This window comes from Rhinolophus sinicus, chromosome 15, assembly GCF_057876585.1.
Source record: "Rhinolophus sinicus isolate RSI-liver-muscle chromosome 15, RSI-T2T, whole genome shotgun sequence".
NCBI lineage: Eukaryota > Metazoa > Chordata > Mammalia > Chiroptera > Rhinolophidae > Rhinolophus > Rhinolophus sinicus.
The window spans coordinates 51,387,687-51,407,520 of NC_142515.1; the positions used below are offsets into that span (position 1 = coordinate 51,387,687).

Consider the following 19,834-nt stretch of genomic DNA (forward strand, 5'->3'; position numbering starts at 1 on the left):
AGAACCAACAGACTTAGTGGTGTGAAAAGTGAGTTTCTCAGGTTATACTCAGCTTGGGAGAGCGTTGTGTCAATCTGAGATAAAGCATATGAATAATAATACATGTTCTTATTACAGGACATTCTTAAGGCCTTAATAGGCTCTGAATAAATATTTGTGCAAGCTGCTTCCTAAATTGTCTCCCAGGTTTTTATTGAAGTGTGTTCTTTAAACACCTTGGCCAAATATGGGCATTGAGACCTTTTTACTTATCAAGCCTTAACTGAATGCCCAAGGGCCCGTGAACATCTAGGTCCTGGGAAGGGGTACAGTGGGAGTTCTAGGACTTACCCATTTAGTTGAACCTTTTGGTTTAAACAGCTACTGAACTTCCAGTTTTCACATTCGTCAGCACTGAAAACTAACTTTTATTAGAGATCACATAAGTCAGTATTGTGGCTAAAAAAAAAGTGACCATAATATATAGAAGTGAACTTTTAAAACCTCACTGTAGACTCATTTGCCTGAAAGTCTCATTGTTTTTGACCAAATTGATAAATTATTAAAATATTGCAGTGAAGTTGAGTGTATTAGAGGGATCTCTTTGCATACGTTTGGCATGAAACCTTTGGTAACTATTTAATATAGTGGAAAATAGGATCTAAAAAGTCACATTGTTACTTTTCATTCTTTATATCCCTGGAAGTCATTTTGCCTTAAGTTATTTAAGAGATTATTTATGTGAAAAGTAAGTAATGTTTTATAGGCCTGTATTGCAGCTGATTGGAGGAGGGAGGGTACTTTGAAATATTCCGGTAGGTAAGAAAGGAAAATACCAGAGTGAAGCAGCTCACGCTTGATTGTTGAATTAAACCATGATGTTGTAGTATAAAGCCTGGATTAAGCCAGTAAAGTTATTGCAACTCAAACATTGCACACACACACAAACTGTACAAACTAACATACATGCACTGAAATCTCATGACTACTTCCATGAACTACATATCATTTTTGTTATGACACTGTGCTTTACACGTTGCAGGTGTTTAATAAACATTTGTTGAATTGAACTAAATAAACATTTCACCTCTCAAAACTATATGAAGATTAAGACTAAGCAAACATGTCCTTTGAACCGTGATGAAGGTTAAAGGTACTTAAAATGTACCCTTATTTAAAAAGTATTATGTTTCTTACCAATTGTTGACAATTTTGAAAATACATTAAAATGAAAAAAAAAAAAAAGATCACCAGTAATTCCACCACAGGTGGAATATTCCTGTTACCATTTTGTATTCCCTTCTAGCAGATATTTCTGTTAAAAATGGTACTACATTTTTTAAAAAGAGATGAGTACTTCAGGAAAGTTGCTATCAGTTTCTTAAATAGGTGCCTTTAAAAAAAGTTGGCTCTGAAGTGATCTCCTATAGTGAATCTTATTTTGATGATTTTAAAAGGCCACCACTCCCCCCAAAATAAAGGAAAGAAAATTCTCCTTTGTGGAAAAAGGAGAGACTCTAGATGGAATATATGATGTCATAATACACTTGAAAATCGGCTCATTTCTGTAGTTATATGGACAATGAGTAGTATACTCATTCTTAAAATATTTTTACACTCTTAGGATTCTTGGCTATATGTGACAAGAAATCTAACTAGGACTAGCTTAGGCTAAAAAAGGAATTTAGTAACTCAAGCCACTAAACTTTATTCACACAAAAGTATGGGTACAGTTGGGCCTTAGGGATGATTAAATCTAAAGACTCAAAAGCTGTCAGATTTTTCTTTATTCAGTTCTTTCCTTTGTCTGTCTTTGAGAGTTACCTTCAATTTATCAGACTGATTCTCGATACTTCTTCCTCTCTTTCTTTCCTTTGACTGTGCCTGTAATCGTCTTATGCTACCTTTTCTCGCTAGTTTGAAAAACTATCAGTACTGTTGATTAACTAGTAATTTCAGATGTTGTTTTTATTTTTATGCAAGATGAATATCCAGAAAAAATAGTTTGGTTTAATATTTTTATAAGATTTACTATGTATTTCACTATTCTTCCTCAAAAGAATAATATTAAATGAAATAACCATGATTGGATTCTCATTTGCTTACTGGCTAAAAAAAAACCCTATCATTTTACACAAGAGACCAGGAGATAAATTTTAGTATTTGTGACCAATATTCATGTTCTAAGGTATTAATTGCTTTTATGAAAGCAGTAAATGTTTTACCTAAAGAATAAGAAAAAAATTAATTTTTTTTGTGACTTACACAAAAAATGGAAAGTTTTCTCCATTTTTGATAAATGCTTTTTTCTTTTTAAACTTTACATTTTTCCAGGGTTTACTTCTTGCTGATCAGTGAATGTGCTAAATGTGTTTTGTTAAGGTCACCCTTTAAGATTGCTCTTATAGACTAAAGAGAGGCACTGAGTTTTCTAATGTTGTAGAAGTTATATTTAGCTGTTGGTATTTCAAGTTGGAACACTTCATTCTACTGTGTCTTTAGTTAATGAGTCATCTGGAGAAAATGGGCTGCCTCTTGCTTTTAGGGAAGAGCCTGTAGCAAATAATAATAAGTTAAACACTGTGGGAGATTTTCTGCCAAGAAACAAACTTAAAATGGAAAATGTTTTGTAGTACATTTCATTATGCATACGTGAAATATGCTAAAGGATATAGAAGCATTTTGCTCATTATTATCTTCAACTGATAAAAACCAAAAAAATAATAATCCCGCTGTCACATACAGCAAAAAGAAAGCATTTTCTATTAAAGCATTCTGTAGATTTTGAGTTACAGACAAGTGGGAAGCCAGCATAAACTTTATGAAATTCTTTTATATACGGGATATACCACAGTGGTCAAATCTTGATAATTGTCAGTAACAGGAAAGTATTGTGATTATTGAACTAGGGTTTTATTTTAAAGTATTCTTATATTACATCTCTCAACTTATTCTCCAATATTTTTTAATGTGGTAAAATACATATAATATAAAATTTACCATTGTAACCATTTAAAAAAATTGAAGACCTAATTGGCTTTATTTTATGAATTGCATAGCATTCCATCTGGTAACTACTAGAAGAGTGCTCCCCCATCTTAATATTTTTAACTGCACAGTTCAAGTGGTATTAAATACACCCATAATGTTGTGCAGCCATTACCACCATCCATCTTATAAGTCTTTTCATCTTGTAAAACTGAATCTCTATACCCATTAAACGATAACTTCTCTTTCCCCCTTTCCTCCAACCCCTGGCAATTACCATTCTACCTTTTGTCTCTGATTTTGAGTACTCTAAGTACCTCATAGAAATGAAATTATACAGTTGTGTTTTTTTGACTGGCTTATTTCACTTAGCATAATATCCTCATGGTTCATCCATGTTGTAGCATATGTCAAAATTTCCTTTCTTTTTAAGGCTGACTAATATTCCATTGTGTATATGTATGTATATATGTGTGTGTATATGTGTATGTATATATGTATATACACATACAAATATACACATTTTGCTTATCTATTCATCCGTTGATGGATACTTGAGTTGTTTCCACATTTTGGCTATTGTCAATAATGCTGCTATGAACATGGATATATGAATGTCTCTTTTGAGACCCTGCTTTTGGTTTTTTAGGGTACATACCGAGAAGTGGAATTGCTAGATCATATGATAATTTTATTTTTAATTTTTGGAGGAACCACTGTACTATTTTCCACAGTGGCTTTACCATTTTACATTCCTACCAACAGTGCACAAGGGTTCCATTTTTTCCATATCATTGCCAATACTTTTTTTATTGTTGTTGTAACTTGTGTTATGTCCCGTGCCATGTAAGTATTTTCAGGCTTTTTGATGGTAGCCATCCCTAATGGATATGGATGTGAGATAGTATCTCGTAATTTTGATTTGCATTTTCCTAAAGATTAGTGATGTTGAACATCTTTTCTTATGCTTATGGGCCATTTATGTATGTTCTTTGGAGAACTATTTATTCACATCTTTTGCCCATTTTTGAATCAGGATGTTTATTTTTGTTGTTGAGTTTTAGGAGTTCTCTATATATCCTGGGTATTGATGCCTAATCATATACATGATTTTTATGTATGTATTTTCTCCCATTCTGTGGTTTGCCTATTTAGTATGTTGATACTGTCTTTTGATGCATAAAGGTTTGTAATTTTCATGAAGTCCAATTTGTCTATTTTGTTGTTGTTACCTGTGTTTTTGGTATCATGTTCAAGAAATTGTTGCCAAATCCAATGTTGCCTTATGGTTTCTCCTAAGAGTTTCATAGTTTTGGCTCTTAAATTTAGGTCATTGTCCATTTTGAGTTAATTTTTGTGTATGGTGTTAGATAAGGGTCCGACTTCATTCCTTTGCATGTAGCTGTCTAGTTTTCCCAGCACCACATGTCGAAAGACTGTCCTTTCCCCTTTGAGTGTTCTTGGCACCGTTGTCAAAACTCTTTTGACCATACATGTGAGGGTTTATTTCTGGCTTCTCTATACTATTTCATTGGTCTGTATCTCTGTCTTTATGCCAGTATACACTGTTTTGGCCACTGTAGCTTTGTAGTAAGATTTGAAATCAGGAAATGTGAATCTTCAGCTTTGTTCTTTTTTTTTATTCAAGATTGTTTTCAAGATTATATTTGGGGTCCCTTGAGATTCTATATGAATTTTAGGATGTGTTTTTCTATTTCTGGAAAAAAAGTCATTGGGATTTTGGTAATGTGCGGAATTTTTATAGTTTTCTTTGTTACCTCATACTTACTTTGTATGACAGCTTTACAGTATTAGAAATTCTTTGATCCACAGTGAAGGATCTGCAGACCTCATATAAGAACAGTTTTCAAATGGGGACTATGAGAAGCCACACAACCGAAACAACTCAGTTCCATTCCTCTCAGATTTACTGAAAGCTCTCATGGGTCAACCTGTATAGATTTGAGGGGAGAAAATCTTTACCCACTGTTTAGTTTCCACTGAGCTTGGACATTTATTCACGTCATCACTACTGTAAATAATAATAACAATAACATTTGCTGAATTGCTGCCCAATAACTCTTCCCTTTAACTTCTAAGAACTTGTACAGTGTAATATCCTCATCAGTGAAATTGAGACCCATGTATTATTGTTTTCCATTTCTACATGTACTCCTAACCAGTAAGGTATGAAAATGGCAGTGGGAATTATTCTTTTAGGAAAAATGGAATTCTGATTTTTCTAGCATCCCCCTTTATCAATCTGAAAATCTTACCCTTCTAACTTGGACCAACATCTATAAATTACAAAATGAAACAATACGTGACCACCCTATGTAAGGAAGTGGAGGTGGATGGCCATACAAGGTTCCCATGATGGTTTCTGTTAAAAGCTTGTTCAAACTAATCACTACGTGCTTTGAAACTCCTGAGTTATTCTTCCAAATGGTCTGCCAATAGTTTGGTTATTTATTGAGCAAGATACCCTGAAAGATTAAACGTTTGTTTCAGATGCTTAAGTTCTTTATATAGAACTTCTTTATATATGCCTGTTTAAGTTCTTTATATATTCTAACTCGTCAAATCCTGTTCAGAATTCTACAGTCTAAGTACTATTAATTTCCCCCTTTTATAATTCGGAAAGTGTAGCACAAAGAAATAACATCACCCCAAGTAATACTGATGGTAAGTGGTTGGGGCCAGGATGGCTAACCTAGGAGCCAATGCTTGCGGAAGAGTGTGGGGAACTAGTCGGTCACTGTAGCAGGGAGTGTGGATGGAGGAGAGGGTGGGTAGGGTGGGAGAAAGAGCATGGAGGATGTATTGAGATGTTCCCTGTTTCACATGCAGTGTAGGAAATTTCCAAGGGAATGACTGCAGTGTCCATTAGAGAAGGCAGGGTTTGCATTCGGGGTGAAGAACCTGTAATTCGAGTCCAGAAGCATCCTGACCTTACACTAATGAGCATGAAGAGGAAGGCGCCTGGGGTTAGTTTCAGAGTGATGGCTACATTCCCAGGAGTCTCATACTTGTATTTCTCAGTCAGTTTTGTTGTTACCTTCATGTCCTTATTTCAGAAAAAGAAGAAATTCTTTGAGAGTGGATAGCTGGCAAAGGATGTGGGACAGACCAGTGACCAGTTCTAATTTGGGTTGCCTTTGTATTACATATGTCACAGTGATTGCATACTTCAGTTTTCTCCTCTACACAACATTTTGTTCTTCCTGACTTTTCTTGTAGAAATGAAAGGCAGCACGGAATGAAAAAAGTATATCATACTGAAAAATGGGAAATTTTAAGGTCTTAGAATTCAAATTTTTGATGCAAGATGTCCGTTTTGAAGGAAACTTACCAGGTCTTCCTTGGGCACAGAAGACCAAGAACTGTGGAACTATTTTCTTATTCTCAAATGTATTTATTTACTGTGGATCTGTCTATCTAATCTAGAACTGTTGTGAGTTTAGTTTTACCGTGTTTGCCCGAAAATAAAACCTAGCCGGACCATCAGCTCTAATGCGTCTTTTAGAGCAAAAATTAATATAATGCAGCCGTTATGGAAGGCGGTGTAAAGGTTCCTCAAAAAAATTGTGAATAGAATTACCATATGACCCAGCAATCCCTCTCCTGGGTATCTACCCAAAAAATCTGAAAACATTTATACATAAAGACACGTATGCTCCAATGTTCATTGCAGCTTTGTTTACGGTGGCCAAGACATGGAAAAAACCAAAATGTCCTTCGATAGATGAATGGATAAAGAAATCGTGGTATATATACACAATGGAATACTATTTGGTGGTAAGAAAAGATGATATAGGGACATCTGTGACAACATGGATGGATCTTGAGAGTATAATGCTAAGCGAAATAAGTCAGACAGAAAAAGCAGAAAACCATATGATTTCACTGATATGTGGTATATAAACCAAAGACAACAAAAGAATAAGACAAACAAATAAGAAACAAAAATTCATAGACACAGACAATAGTTTAATGGTTACCAGAGGGTAAGGGGGGAAGGGGGTTGTAGATGAGGGTAAAGGGGATCAAATATATGGTGATGGAAGGAGAACTGACTCTGGGTGGTGAACACACAATGGGATTTATAGATGATGTAATACAGAATTGTACACCTGAAATCTATGTAATTTTACTAATAATTACCCCAATAAATTAAAAAAAATTAATATAAGACCTGGTATTATATACTGTATTGTATTGTATTGTATTGTATTGTATTGTATTGTATTGTATTGTATTGTATTATATTATATTATAGACTCGGTCTTATAGTAAAATAAGACCGGGTCTTATATTAATTTTTGCTCCCAAAGACACATTAGAGCTGATGGTTTGGCTAGGTCTTATTTTCGGGGAAACACGGTATCTGCTATACCAAGAATCCCAGTCCTTTCTTCATTTTCTTCATTTACAAAGGCCATAGGAAATACACTGGAGTGGAATTTGGGCCTTCTGGTTTTGCCTTTAAAGTCTGCCTTTTGGTTGTCCTTGCACATGATAGTCAGGATATAGGTCAGTTTCTGCCATGGGAAGGAAGCACCTATTGTGAAGTCTCGAGGAATCGTTTCTTTGCAGTGAAGTGGTGTGTCCTATGTATGGCCTAGCTCTCTGTGTCCTTAATCGTAGCTATTTTGAAATGTTGGAGAATCAGTCATGTTTGAGAGATTGATTAATTGATTTGTCCTTTCAGCATTTATTTAATGAATGTTCTTGCATTTTTGATATCCTAAACTCAATATTTCCAAAACTGAGCTCCTAGTCTTTCCCCCAAAAACTTGTTCCACCTGTAGCCTGTTCTGTTTCACTTGATGGCAACTTTATCCTTCTGGTTGTTCAGGCTAAAAACCATAGAGTTACTCTTGATTCTTCTCTTCTTCTCATAGCACATATCCAGTCTTTCACATGTACTACTGATCCACCTTGAAATGTATCCTGAATCCAGTAACTTCTTACTGACACCCCTACAGTCACCTCCCCCCCTGCTTTGTGGCACCATCATCATCCTTTGCCTGAATTAGTACAATAGCCTCTTAACTAGTCTCTGTCCTTCCACCTTTGCTGCTTATAGTCTTAGCACAGCAGGCAGGTTGACTGTTTTTTTTTTGTATCCAAAATGTGTTTATTGGGATGGTTCCTCACTCATGCTGATTGAGGGTACTTTTCATGCTGCTTCCTTCTGAAGGAGCATCCTTGTAAACTTAGCTTTTCCTCCAGTGGAGCAGTCAACATGCAAAACTACCATTTGTGCATGGCTAACGACAGTGGTGATTTTATAGCCTCCGGAACCTTCCACATCCATGAAGTAGGGTTTGGGTTCTGCACCAGGGCGTCTTGTCTTTCCTCTTCTCTTCTGGAGAGAGATGAAGGAGATCCTTAGCCAGAGGTATGTTCTCATGAGGATGTCATCACCTCTGGAAAGCCAGGTTGACTTTTTAAAAACAAGTCAGATCACAACACTGATAAAAATAAGTAAGGTATAGAAATGGTAAAGAAATGAAATATTTGCGGGTGAAATTATTGCATTTTTGTAAAACTCAAAACGTATCAAGTGAAAAATAATTAGAAACAAAAACATTTACTTGGTGGATGATTATAGAATTAATATGCACAAATATAGTTTTACACTTTTGTATGTGTAGAGAGCCACAGATGATAAATCATCAGTAATATAAACTAAACAGAGTACAACCACACATCAAGAGACTAGTACAAGTGGGGTTTATTTCAAAATGAAGTATAGTTTAGAATTAGGGAATCTATTAATATGATTTACCATGTTCCCCACAACTGCTTCCCAGAGAGTTTCTACTGTTTGCTTAGCAACTCCAGACCAGCTAAACAAATGAATTCTGCTGTCTAGTGGCTGAACCACACCTTCTCAAATGAGGTCTGATCCAGATTTTTCTTTCCTGGGGTACTCTTCAGTCAGCCCTAGAGTACCATATGGAACTTCCTTATATCTTATAGATAGTCTTTTATCATAGTTAGTAATTCTTCTATGTTAAGCTTCTCCTGTTTATGATTATTTTCGTAGATGCAAAAAATGCATTTGCAAAATCCAACATTCATTCTTTGATTAACTTTTAACGGATTGAAGTATAACAAACATAGGAAAGTATACAAATCATAACTGTACAGCTGAAAGAGTTACCTCAAAGTAAACACAGTACATGTTTAACCAGCATCCAGTTCTAGAAACAGAACTTGGCCAGCAGCCCAGAAGTACCTGCCCCCAGCACCCCCTTCCTGAAAGGTATCCACTATCTTACTTATACCACCAGAGATTTGCTTTGCAGTTTTTGAACTTGAAATAAATGGAATCACGTAGTGTGTAGTTTTCGTCTCTGGCTTCTCTGGCTCATCCTTGTTTGTGTGACTTATACATCATTACATGTAGTAGTGCTTTGTTCATTTTCTTTTCCTGTGTCCTGTTCCACTGTATAAATCTATCTCAATTTATTTTTATATTCTGCTGTTGATGGATATTTGGGTTCTTTCTAATTTGGCTCTATTACAAATAATGCTAGTAATGAATATTCTTGTTTGTGTCTTTTGGTATTCACGTGCACACAGTTCTGTTGGAATTTTCTGTAGGATGTTAATGCTGGGTCACTGTGTATGCTTGTCTTAAATTTTACTAGATATTGCCAAAAAGATTCCCAAAGTTTTGTATTCCCATTAGCAGCAGGATTGAGAGTGCCAGTTATTCCACTGATATTTTCAGTCTTCGAAATTTTTGTTTAGCCATACGGGTGGGTGGATAACGGTATGTCATTATACTTTTATAGTTTTAAATGTATTTTCTTGACTATGACTGCTAATGAAGGTAAGCATTTTCTTATGTGTTTATTGAACATTTGGACATACTTCTTTTTGAATTGCATGTTTAAGTTCTTTTCCCCAGGTTTCTATTGGATGTTTAACAATTTTTGATCAATTCATAGGAATTCTGTATGTATTCAGGTTATATAACTCATTTTGATTGGCAAGTGCCTTCTCTGACCCCAAGACTTGCTTTTTCACTCTCTTAATGATATCTCTTCATGAGTAGATGTTCTTCATTTTAACGTGGTTACTCTTTTTAGTGTTTGTTTGTGCCTTTTTTAACTCTTTGGATGATTTTGCCTATGATTGAGGTTATTTTTTCCTTAAATGTTTGATAAAATTCACTGATAATGCTATCTAGACCTGGAGGTTACTTTGTGTGAATATGTCATTAAAAAATAATTAAAAGATTTTAAAGATTTTTTTCTACTTACATCATCTTTGGTAAGATTTGTATTTATAAGTATGTGAACATTCTGTCTAAATGTTAAAATGTTTTGGCATACGCTTGTTTATAATATTTTTCTGTGATCTTTTAATACGTATATGATCTATGGAGATATTCCCTTTTACATTTCTGCTAATGGTTATTTATTCCTTCTTTGTAAAGATTCATCAATTTTATTAGCCTTTTCAAAGCACCAAGTTTGGCTTTCTTGTTTCCCTGTAGAACATGCTTATTTTCTATTTCTATATATTCAGCTCTTCTCTTTGTTATTTTCTTCTTTCTACTTTCTTTGAGTTTAATTTACAGCTTTTTTTTCACTTGTAATGGATGCTTTACCATATAAAATATGTTTTTTATACATCGCAAAAAGGTTTGCATCAAGTCAGAGACAATTTACAAATTGATAAAAATAATTGCCAATTACGTCCCAGTCCAACTCCTCCTTTCTTATATGTAAAGACCTTCTAGAAATCAGTAAGAAAAGAGCAATGATTACATATTAATAAGGAGTAAGATGATGGATAGAAGAGTTAATATTAATGGCACTTAAACATATGAAAGGATGTTCATCCTCCCTCATAAGAGGAATTCAAAATAAACATGTTATGAAAATTCCTATATTATATATTATATATTATATTATATTATTATATTGACAAGGATATAGAGAATAGGCACATTCATAACATGGTGGGATATAAATTGCCACAACCTCTTTCAATGAACAATTTGAATCATTTATCAAAATTTAAATGCCCTTTGATCTATGAACTGTATGTATGGGTAAGAATATTTGTTCCCATATTACCTATAAAAGCAAAAAAGTTAAACAAAACCTAAATATTCTAGAGATTAGGTTGTAGTTATACAATGGAAAACTAAGAAGCCACTAAAAAGGTGTTAATTGTTACAGAATAAGCTTTAGGAAAGATTGGTTGCTAAAATATGTATTTTATTAAAGGAGTTTGTGGTTGAAGTATTTGTGTTTTGCATGCGCATAGTGGATTCCTGAAGTCCCTTACTATGTATCTTGCCACAGGTAAATGCTTAGTGTTTGTTTCATTATGTTTATGGAATTGAATTGACTACTAGTGTTTAACAGAGGCTATTCAGTATTTCTTTTCGTTATATTGTATTTTCTTACTTATATTGTAAACTGATAGAAAATAGACGGTATAGAGCATGTTATATACTTATTATATGCTCTACACTGCCTGGCATAGTACATTGAATGTTGTGCAGTCAAATTTTATAAATGCAAAATAGAATTAGTTGACACTCATTTATTTTACAGTTTCAGAACCTGTTCACATATCATCTTTGATGATCGTTTTCATAGCCCTCTGTGGTAGATAGGTACAACAATCATAATTTTATTTACATGTACAGAAGACTGAACTGAGCCCAAGTGAATAAGTATCTCCTTTAAAGCAGGGGTTGGCAGACCATAGCCTGTGGCCCACATCTGTCCCACCACCTGTTTTTGTATAGTACATGAGCTAAGAATGGTTTTTATATTTTTTAATGATGGGGGGAAGGAATATTATTCTATGACATGAAAATGATACTAAATTCAAATTTTAGTGTTCATAATTAAAGTTATTAGAAGACACTATTGTCTATTTATCTATATATTGTCTATGGCTGGTTTCCCACCACTGTGGCAGAGTTCAGTAGTTGCAACAGAGATTTGATGGGGCATGCTCATTGCTCATTCACATTGTTGCTTGGCATGCTATACAGCTCAGTGATGAAGTTGTAATTCAGGAGTGTTTCAAGTGTCATATGTACTGCTGTGCTATAACACTTCATATTTTATTACTAGTGCATACTCATCATGCCAAAACAAACAAAAAAAAGGAGAGAAAAGGGGACTTTGACTCTCACAGTTTTAAGGGAGAGTGGACCGTGGATTATTTTATTAAGTTAGACTTTAAAACATTGGGTTTATTATGCTCTATTTAAAGAATATAATATTCGTTGCCATTACCAGGCTAAGCACTTACAGTATTCAAACTCACAGGAGAGCAACTCTTATAAAAATTAGAAAATTTAAAGTATAATATCTTGTCCCAGCAGAAAATGAGGCTGCACCCACAGTAAGGTTTGGAGTGACTCATTTGTTAGTCAAGCAAAGAGAGCCATTTACCCATGGTGAGTTAATTGAACTGTGTTTTATTGTAGTAACCGAAGAAATGTGTTCAGAGAAAATAAATTTAAGACTATTAGCCTTTAAAAATTGAGGATATTGGTAGCAACATCAGTAGTCAATTAAAGAAGAAGATAATGATTTTGAGTGATTTTCCTTGGCTCTTGATGCGTCAACAGATGTTTACCGACATTGCTGAGTGTTTATTTATTCAAAGAGGTAGTGCCAAGTTTCAAATGACTAAAGAATTAGTCTCCATGAAAAGTCTGTGTAGAACAACTGCAGGCAAGATTATTTTCAAAGAAGTTAAGGCAACACTATTTCAATATATGTAGTCTGAAGTGGAATCTGTTAAGATGTGTTAGAACTGATGGTGGAAAAAATATATGTGGAACAGAAAAAGAGTTAATTGGATACAGATACAAAGTTTGTGAAAATGTAAGTTTTTTTTAAACCTATGGTTATTCGTTATATTATTACAATTAAAAATTGTAGAAAATATTTGAATCTGTCATTTACTTTATCATTGAACTGGTAATATAAACAGTGAACTTCATTTGATTTCGTGAAGAGATAGTTCTGTAAGTTTTTGTCAGAAATTTGAGCTATTTGGCTTGCACTAGCACCCATTGGTTGGTTTGATGATTGAAATTTTTTGGCCAGATTCAAATTTTTCTAGACAAGAAGAAGCTCTTTTAAGTAATTTTATGGAACATTGAATGGCTTTAAAAGTTACCTTTTGTTTCAGTCTTTATATTGTTTCTTAATGATATAATTGATAGTATCTTAATTCCAAGGAAAAACAGCACTTATATGTGAAACTTATACTATGGTAGTTATGTGACAGAGACTAAATGTAGTTTAAATCACAAGTAATATCAAACTACTTCGTGTACGTTTCATTCTATCAGAAGTTAAAACAAGAGATGTTATTTCCATTCCCACATACATTTGTAGCAGATATATTTTCCAGGCTGAAACTACAGTTCCAGCAGTATTCTTCAGACCTTGATGAAAGTGCAAAGGAAACTTTAAAAATCCTCTAACAATGTATTTGAGAAGCCTCCACCTAACCTTGAGTTGGAAGTGATTAGTCTATATATAATGTAGTGACATACTAAAAGGCAAATATCAAGAGACCACTGCAATAGAATTCTGTAAATGCTTTCTAAGTGATGAATAAGCTCATTTAAAATCATATGCTTGTGGATTGATACCAATATTTGGCAGTACGTGTGAAAAGACTTTTTCAAAGTTGAAATATATAAAATCTCATTATAGATCCATGATAACATATGAACACTTGCAATCATTTTTGATGCTAGGAAACAGTAACTTTGAACAATAATTAAATGAAATGTTATTACCCCGCCCCAAAGAATTACATTTTTATTATAATAGTAGACCTGAATTACAAACAAACAAAAATCACTCAATTATATTTTTAATTTCATCAGCAAAATTTTTTTTTGGAAATTTATCTTCTCTCATTTGACAACCACCTAAAGAACATCCTTGAGTTTTTCTTTTTACCCTCAAAACCTAAAATATTTACTACCTGGCCTTTTACAGAGAAAGCTTTCTAACCCTTCCCCCTTGCCTCCTGGAAGAATAATGGCATGTCTAATTAGAAACCAGTTATACATTGGTTTGATTGTCTTTTATTCTCATTTAGCATTCTTGCATTTAGAGAATACTAAAAATTCCAAAATTTGGAAAAGTTTATTGTCTATATAATGTAATTTATATAGACAATCTTTGAAGTGATTGGAAGAGATTGATCTGTAAGTTATATGTTAGTAGCGTATGTCTTGTAGGACATCCTACGACAAACACTCTTCTCCTGCTGGATAACTTTGGAATTTATGGTTTTGCCTTTTTTACCCTTTTTTGTTTCCTTTTGCTTCCAAATTGATGATGGTTTGTTTACTCAAAGGTTTTTACTATTGAAATTCAATATGTACTGAAAAGAATTTATATTTTACATTGTACTGAGTCCAGTATTGGTGGCTATTTTAAAAGACAATGTGAATACTTTCTTCAAATTAATAAACTTTATGGGCAGTTTTATTTTAAATTCTGTGTTAAATAGGAGTTTTAGGATCTCATGTGTTGTGCCTTGATACATTATTGTGTATTTTGGCAAATAATCTTTTTTTATGAAACAAACCGTTGCATTACATTAACTTGATGCAAAATAAAGATACATCTTCAGTTTTTTAAACATAAATTAAGTCATTTATCTGATCTCAGTCATTTATTCCTTAAAAAAGCTTTGTGAGAGTTTATTATTTCCTGAGAATTTATAGTGGGGAAACATCTTTCATAAAAGAATATTTGTAATCTGAACCCATCACCCAATATTCATTAGTTAGCAGTTGTAAAGGATTATTGACAGTTACCATCTGGTTGCTAATACCTCTAAAATCATTTTATTCTCATGATTATTTTGGAATTAAGTCCTATATATTTTATAATTGAGCCCTAGTGTTTATTTTTAAAGTTTCCTTTTATGGAGCATTTTTCTCTCTTGGCACTTTCCCCCTGAATTATAGTTTCTTTTTTCTCTCTCTTTTTTCAGTCTGTTTATATTCAATAGGATTAAAAACACACTTCCACTTTTAGAGCAGATTTATCATCTACCCTTCAGGCTGTTCTTTAACATGGAGCTCTTAAGAATGAATATCTGAAGATATTCCCCAGATGTTTTAAACTTCAGCGAACTTGTGGTTTTCTTTATTGTAATCTCGGTTGGTACTATTTGGAAGATGAAAGAGAACATCTCCTCAGTATCTAAATACTTTTCATATTGGTTTTAATGTATTTTGCTGCAAAGACATACCTAAGATAAAACTTCTATACTGATACATTTTCAAAATCCTTGCTTTTAAAAGGTAAAATCAAATGAAAATTGCATTTACAGTCATGTAAAAAATAATTTTGCGTGCTTCGAATCAACATTCTTATGTGGTTAGTATTTGTTTTTATAGCTGTAACATTTGGTTAATTGTTTAAAGGGTTACACAGTAGATTTTATTCTTCATAACTTAGTAAACTACGGATTGAGAATGTTCTGCATCAAGTGTTTTCCAAAATGTTGGAAAGTTTGAATATGAAAATTTTTAAATGTCAACCATTTAGTTGTTTTAGAGGAAAGTTGAACTGAATATTCTTGCAAAATCAACAACTAAGTTTTTCCTTGATGATTATAAAAATAGTTGGTAACATTTATTGAGTGCTTATTATGTTCAAAGCACTGGTATAATCCTCAACAGACAGGTCATGTTTTGTATTGATTGGAAGATAAGGAGTTAAGTGAAAGTAAAATAGTGCACTCTACACACACACACACACACACACACACACACACACACACACACACGTTTTTCTCATCTTGAGCCTGTTATACGGGAAGCAAGTAAGAACACCTTATCTGATCTCAGTTGTTTTTAACAATTTGATTCTGATTTTTCTCACCAGGTAACAGCATATCTAAGTGTTAACCTAAAATTTATATCTTGTAGTTAAATTTGTCTCTAATAACAATGTTCTATATTCTTTTGTTTTAAGTGCTTTTGCCATAAGTTTCTACCTTGTGTCCAGTATGTATCTGGTACATGGGCAAAACCCAAATCAATGTCAAATTCTTTAAAAAAATATTTGAGAGAAAAACTTAATTTTGTTAAAATGTGTACAGATTGGTAGTCTGTACTTTCTTAAAAATTCAGCAGCCGCAGCAAGACTCTCATTTAATCTTTCCATGTTTATTCATTCATTCATTCATTCGTTTGTTCATTCATTATTTTGTGTGTGTGTGTGTGTGTGTGTACACGTACGTGTACACCCGTATCTGTCAGGTACTGTTCTTCAATATTGTGGAATGCAAAAACATTTATGGTCTTTAATACCACGTCTTACAAATGAGGAAACCTAATCCCAGAGAATTTAAGGTATTTACCCCATGTCAGATTAAACAATTAGATGAACATGAAATTACAGCCAGATCTGTCTGACACCAGAGCCTTTGCTTTTAACCATTAAGGAATGCTGTCTACCCTGATGACTTGCCATGTGAAATCATATTTTGGTCATATTAATATCAAATTTGTCTTATATGTCCTTAGTAAGGAATTTGGCTATTTTGGATATTCCTTCCTTCCTTTCTGAAATCTCACTTTCTTCTAGTTCTCTTTTTTTGGCATGTGGATCTTTGTATCCCTGCCTCTCTGCTGGTACTTTTTACTCTTACATATTGCTATTCCACCCACTTCCACTCTGTGGGTTCTTCTCATGTGTCTGGGCATAGATTTCTTTGGGGGTTTATCCTATTTGGTGTGTCTGAGCCTACTGTAGGAGTGTGTCTTTAGTCAAATTTGGGAAGTTTCAAGCAATTAGTTCTTCAAAATTTTTTCTGCATTGCTTTTTTCCCTCCTCTTCTGGTAGTCTGATGACATAAATGTTAGGGCTTTTAATATTATTTCATAGGTGTCTGAGTCTTTGTTCGTTTTTTAAAAATAATGTTTCCCTCTGTTGTTCAGATTGGAACATTTTCATTGATTTCTCTTCAAGCACATTGAGTCTTAATTCTGTCTTCATTTTGCTGTTGAGACTATCTACTGAGTTTCCAATTTCCAGTTAATGAATTTGTATTTGGTTTCTTTATATCTTCTATTTCTTTGCTGCGTCTTTTATTGTTTATCCAGATGTTTCAAGAGTTCTAGTATTTTATGGTTTCCCGGAGTTCTCCGTTTTGGTCCTCTAGCCAGAGAATTGGGACTTTATTTTCCCAGTTCTGCCACACATTTCAATGACTGAGCCCATGTCTGGCCAAGTAGTAGGAACATACAAAGAGAATAATCTAAATTTAAACTTAGTCAATGAATTCTTAAACTCATATCAAATTATCTAGTTTTAGATGTTTATTTTATTTTTGTTATCATTTAACTCTGTTGAAATTCTCCATTCTTACATCTAGTTTATGCATCTTTTCCTGTTTCCTTAAAAATATTAATCATATAATAGTTATTTTGAGGTCCATTTCTTTATTTCCATTGTCAATCATTTCTGAAACTTTTTTCTTGTTTTTTCCTTTTTGTGTTTTGTCAACTTATTTTGTCCATTTGCATAACTATCAGTTGTTTATTGTTTGCCAGACATTATTTGTTTAAGAATGTAGATCTTCAGATTTTATCTTCTGCCAGAGTGTTCACCCTTTTCTTTACAAGGCTGATATGAAGTAAGGTCTTATCATTTTAATAAAATCAAGGATTAAGCCAAATCAAAGTTGATTTTTCCATTTTGATAGATTCAGTCTACCCTATTTATCTGTTTCTAGAACTTGACCTTTTAGGACTTTTAGTTGAGACCATCAAGTCTTTGTCTCATCCGCTCTGAAACAGTCTACAGAACAAGGGCACCAGAATTGCTCTAAGAGGTTTCCAGCTTAATTCTTTATCCTTCTGCCCGACCCACCTTCAAATTTCGGCAAATACCTCAAGTGGGAAAGTGATCTTTTGTCAGTTTAGTCCCTCAGTTTCTGATTTTATCACTTTAGTACTATGTAATAGCTGAAATCCCTACTTTTCTTTTCCTTTTTTTTTTTTTTACCTCCTTGGCCTTCACCCCCATATCACTGTTCTGCTAAGCCCCAAATCTGAATTTTCAGCTTCTAGATGTAATCAGTATAGATATATGTTCTCTCTTGATCCCCAAGGGAAAATTGTCTGTATATCTTCAGTTTTTACTCTCCACTCCTCCTAGGGCTTTCATTTCTTGCTTACTTTGATTTTAGTTTCTTTTCTCCCAGTCTGTCTTTGTTTTGTAAGCACTGCCAGACGGGCAGAACTTGCTGCTTTGTAGGTGATTTTGGTTAGCCTTCTTACCTTACCATTCAGTTTCAGAATTTAGCAAATGTGTTACAGGGCAAACCAGCTGTGTGTTAGAGGTCCTCGATATGTCCAGTTTTATCTCTCAAACCCCATGCTGCTGTCTACAGATTTGGACAGGTCAGACAAGCAGCTGCCGATTCTGGCCTGCTGTCTGAACAATTCTCACCTCCGTGGAAATTCATTCATTTGGTCCTAGTTGCTTCCATAGCTTTTTGGAACCTTTAATGATTTATAATTTGTATGATGTTTTCTAGTTGTAGTCAGTAGAAATGCTGGCCGTGTCCTGCTATATGCTACTCAGAATCAGAAATTCCATGTTACGCTTTGATAAGAGATTTTCAATGTTTGAGTGTTTCTGATAACTGATATTTTTTTAAAGTTTGGTAGAGGAAAAAATGACTAATTATTACACAAATATTTTTTATCCATATCTGTTACATATGTTTCTAGAATTTTTCTATGATCAGAGAAGCTAAGGCCCCATTACAAACCACGGATTCTGTGACAGAAACAATAGCTGGAACCAAACCAATATAGGAGAAAAAAGGTGTAATTTATGTTGTAGGACTGATTGTGGCTATATGGACGATACTTTAGGTTTATCAGGAAACTACACAGCTCATTTTCAGAACCACTGTCCTGCAGTATTTCTCTTTTCCTTGTATATGGCTTTTTCTTATATGGTTTAAAAGTAAATGTCAAACCATTTTACTATTTAATGACAATTGTAAATTGGTTTAGTGAAATTTTGTTGTGTGTTTTTGTAATGTGTAGAAACCTAATGTACATGTCATGTATCTGAATTTAGGAATAATTCATTTTATTTTAATCATGTATACTTACATGCAAAGTGCTTTTCAACAGTATTTTTGATTACCTCATGTGCAAAACTTCATTCATTTTCAGAGTTATAAATGGGAATAATTAAACTTTAAGCATTTTAGAATTGAATGAGGACTTATCTAAGTAGCACATGCTTAAAACTGCTTTCTTATCAAAGAAAATAAAGTTAGAGGTTGGAGAAGTACCTTTAAATTACAATCCTCATGAACTAATAGCTTAACCTTAGTTTTGAATGACTGTTACTTTTTCCATCCTTTTAAAATATGCTTAAATATAAACACATGTGGGAAATGTTCTTTTGGCTTTTATCAAACTGACATTTAAGTGAATTTTTTCAACCTCACTAAACATTTGTGGTAAAAGATTTCAAAGCTTTGAATCTTACAATTTGCCTATAGATTCCCCCCCGTGTTATTCTATTAACATTTGGTCTTAATAAGTATAACCTGTTTAGAATTAACTGATGTTTTTTCATTTATTATTTGTTTAGATGAGAAGTTCAGGAAAGAACTTCATCAAAAACACTACTTGGCAGTTATGAATGCGTTCTTAAGGAAGTTAATTTTTTTGAGTTTTACCGTAAAGATTTTACTTCTGTCTTATCCCTCATATGTCTTCCTTTATGAAATGTTCAAAATTGTTGATGTTTGTTTCTGTGCTGTTGTGATGTTAGCACAATGAGATGTTTTTTAT

General features: G+C 33.5%; 1 protein-coding gene and 1 pseudogene across 2 annotated transcripts in view; one reads left to right on the forward strand and one right to left on the reverse strand.

The window, feature by feature from the left end:
• The window catches only part of ADK (adenosine kinase), a 447,994-nt gene that overhangs the window by 115,209 nt on the left and 312,951 nt on the right, over positions 1-19,834 (forward strand). The gene's annotated exons all lie outside the window — the stretch shown is intronic.
• On the reverse strand, positions 8,128-12,603 carry LOC141572776 (small ribosomal subunit protein eS27 pseudogene; annotated as a pseudogene).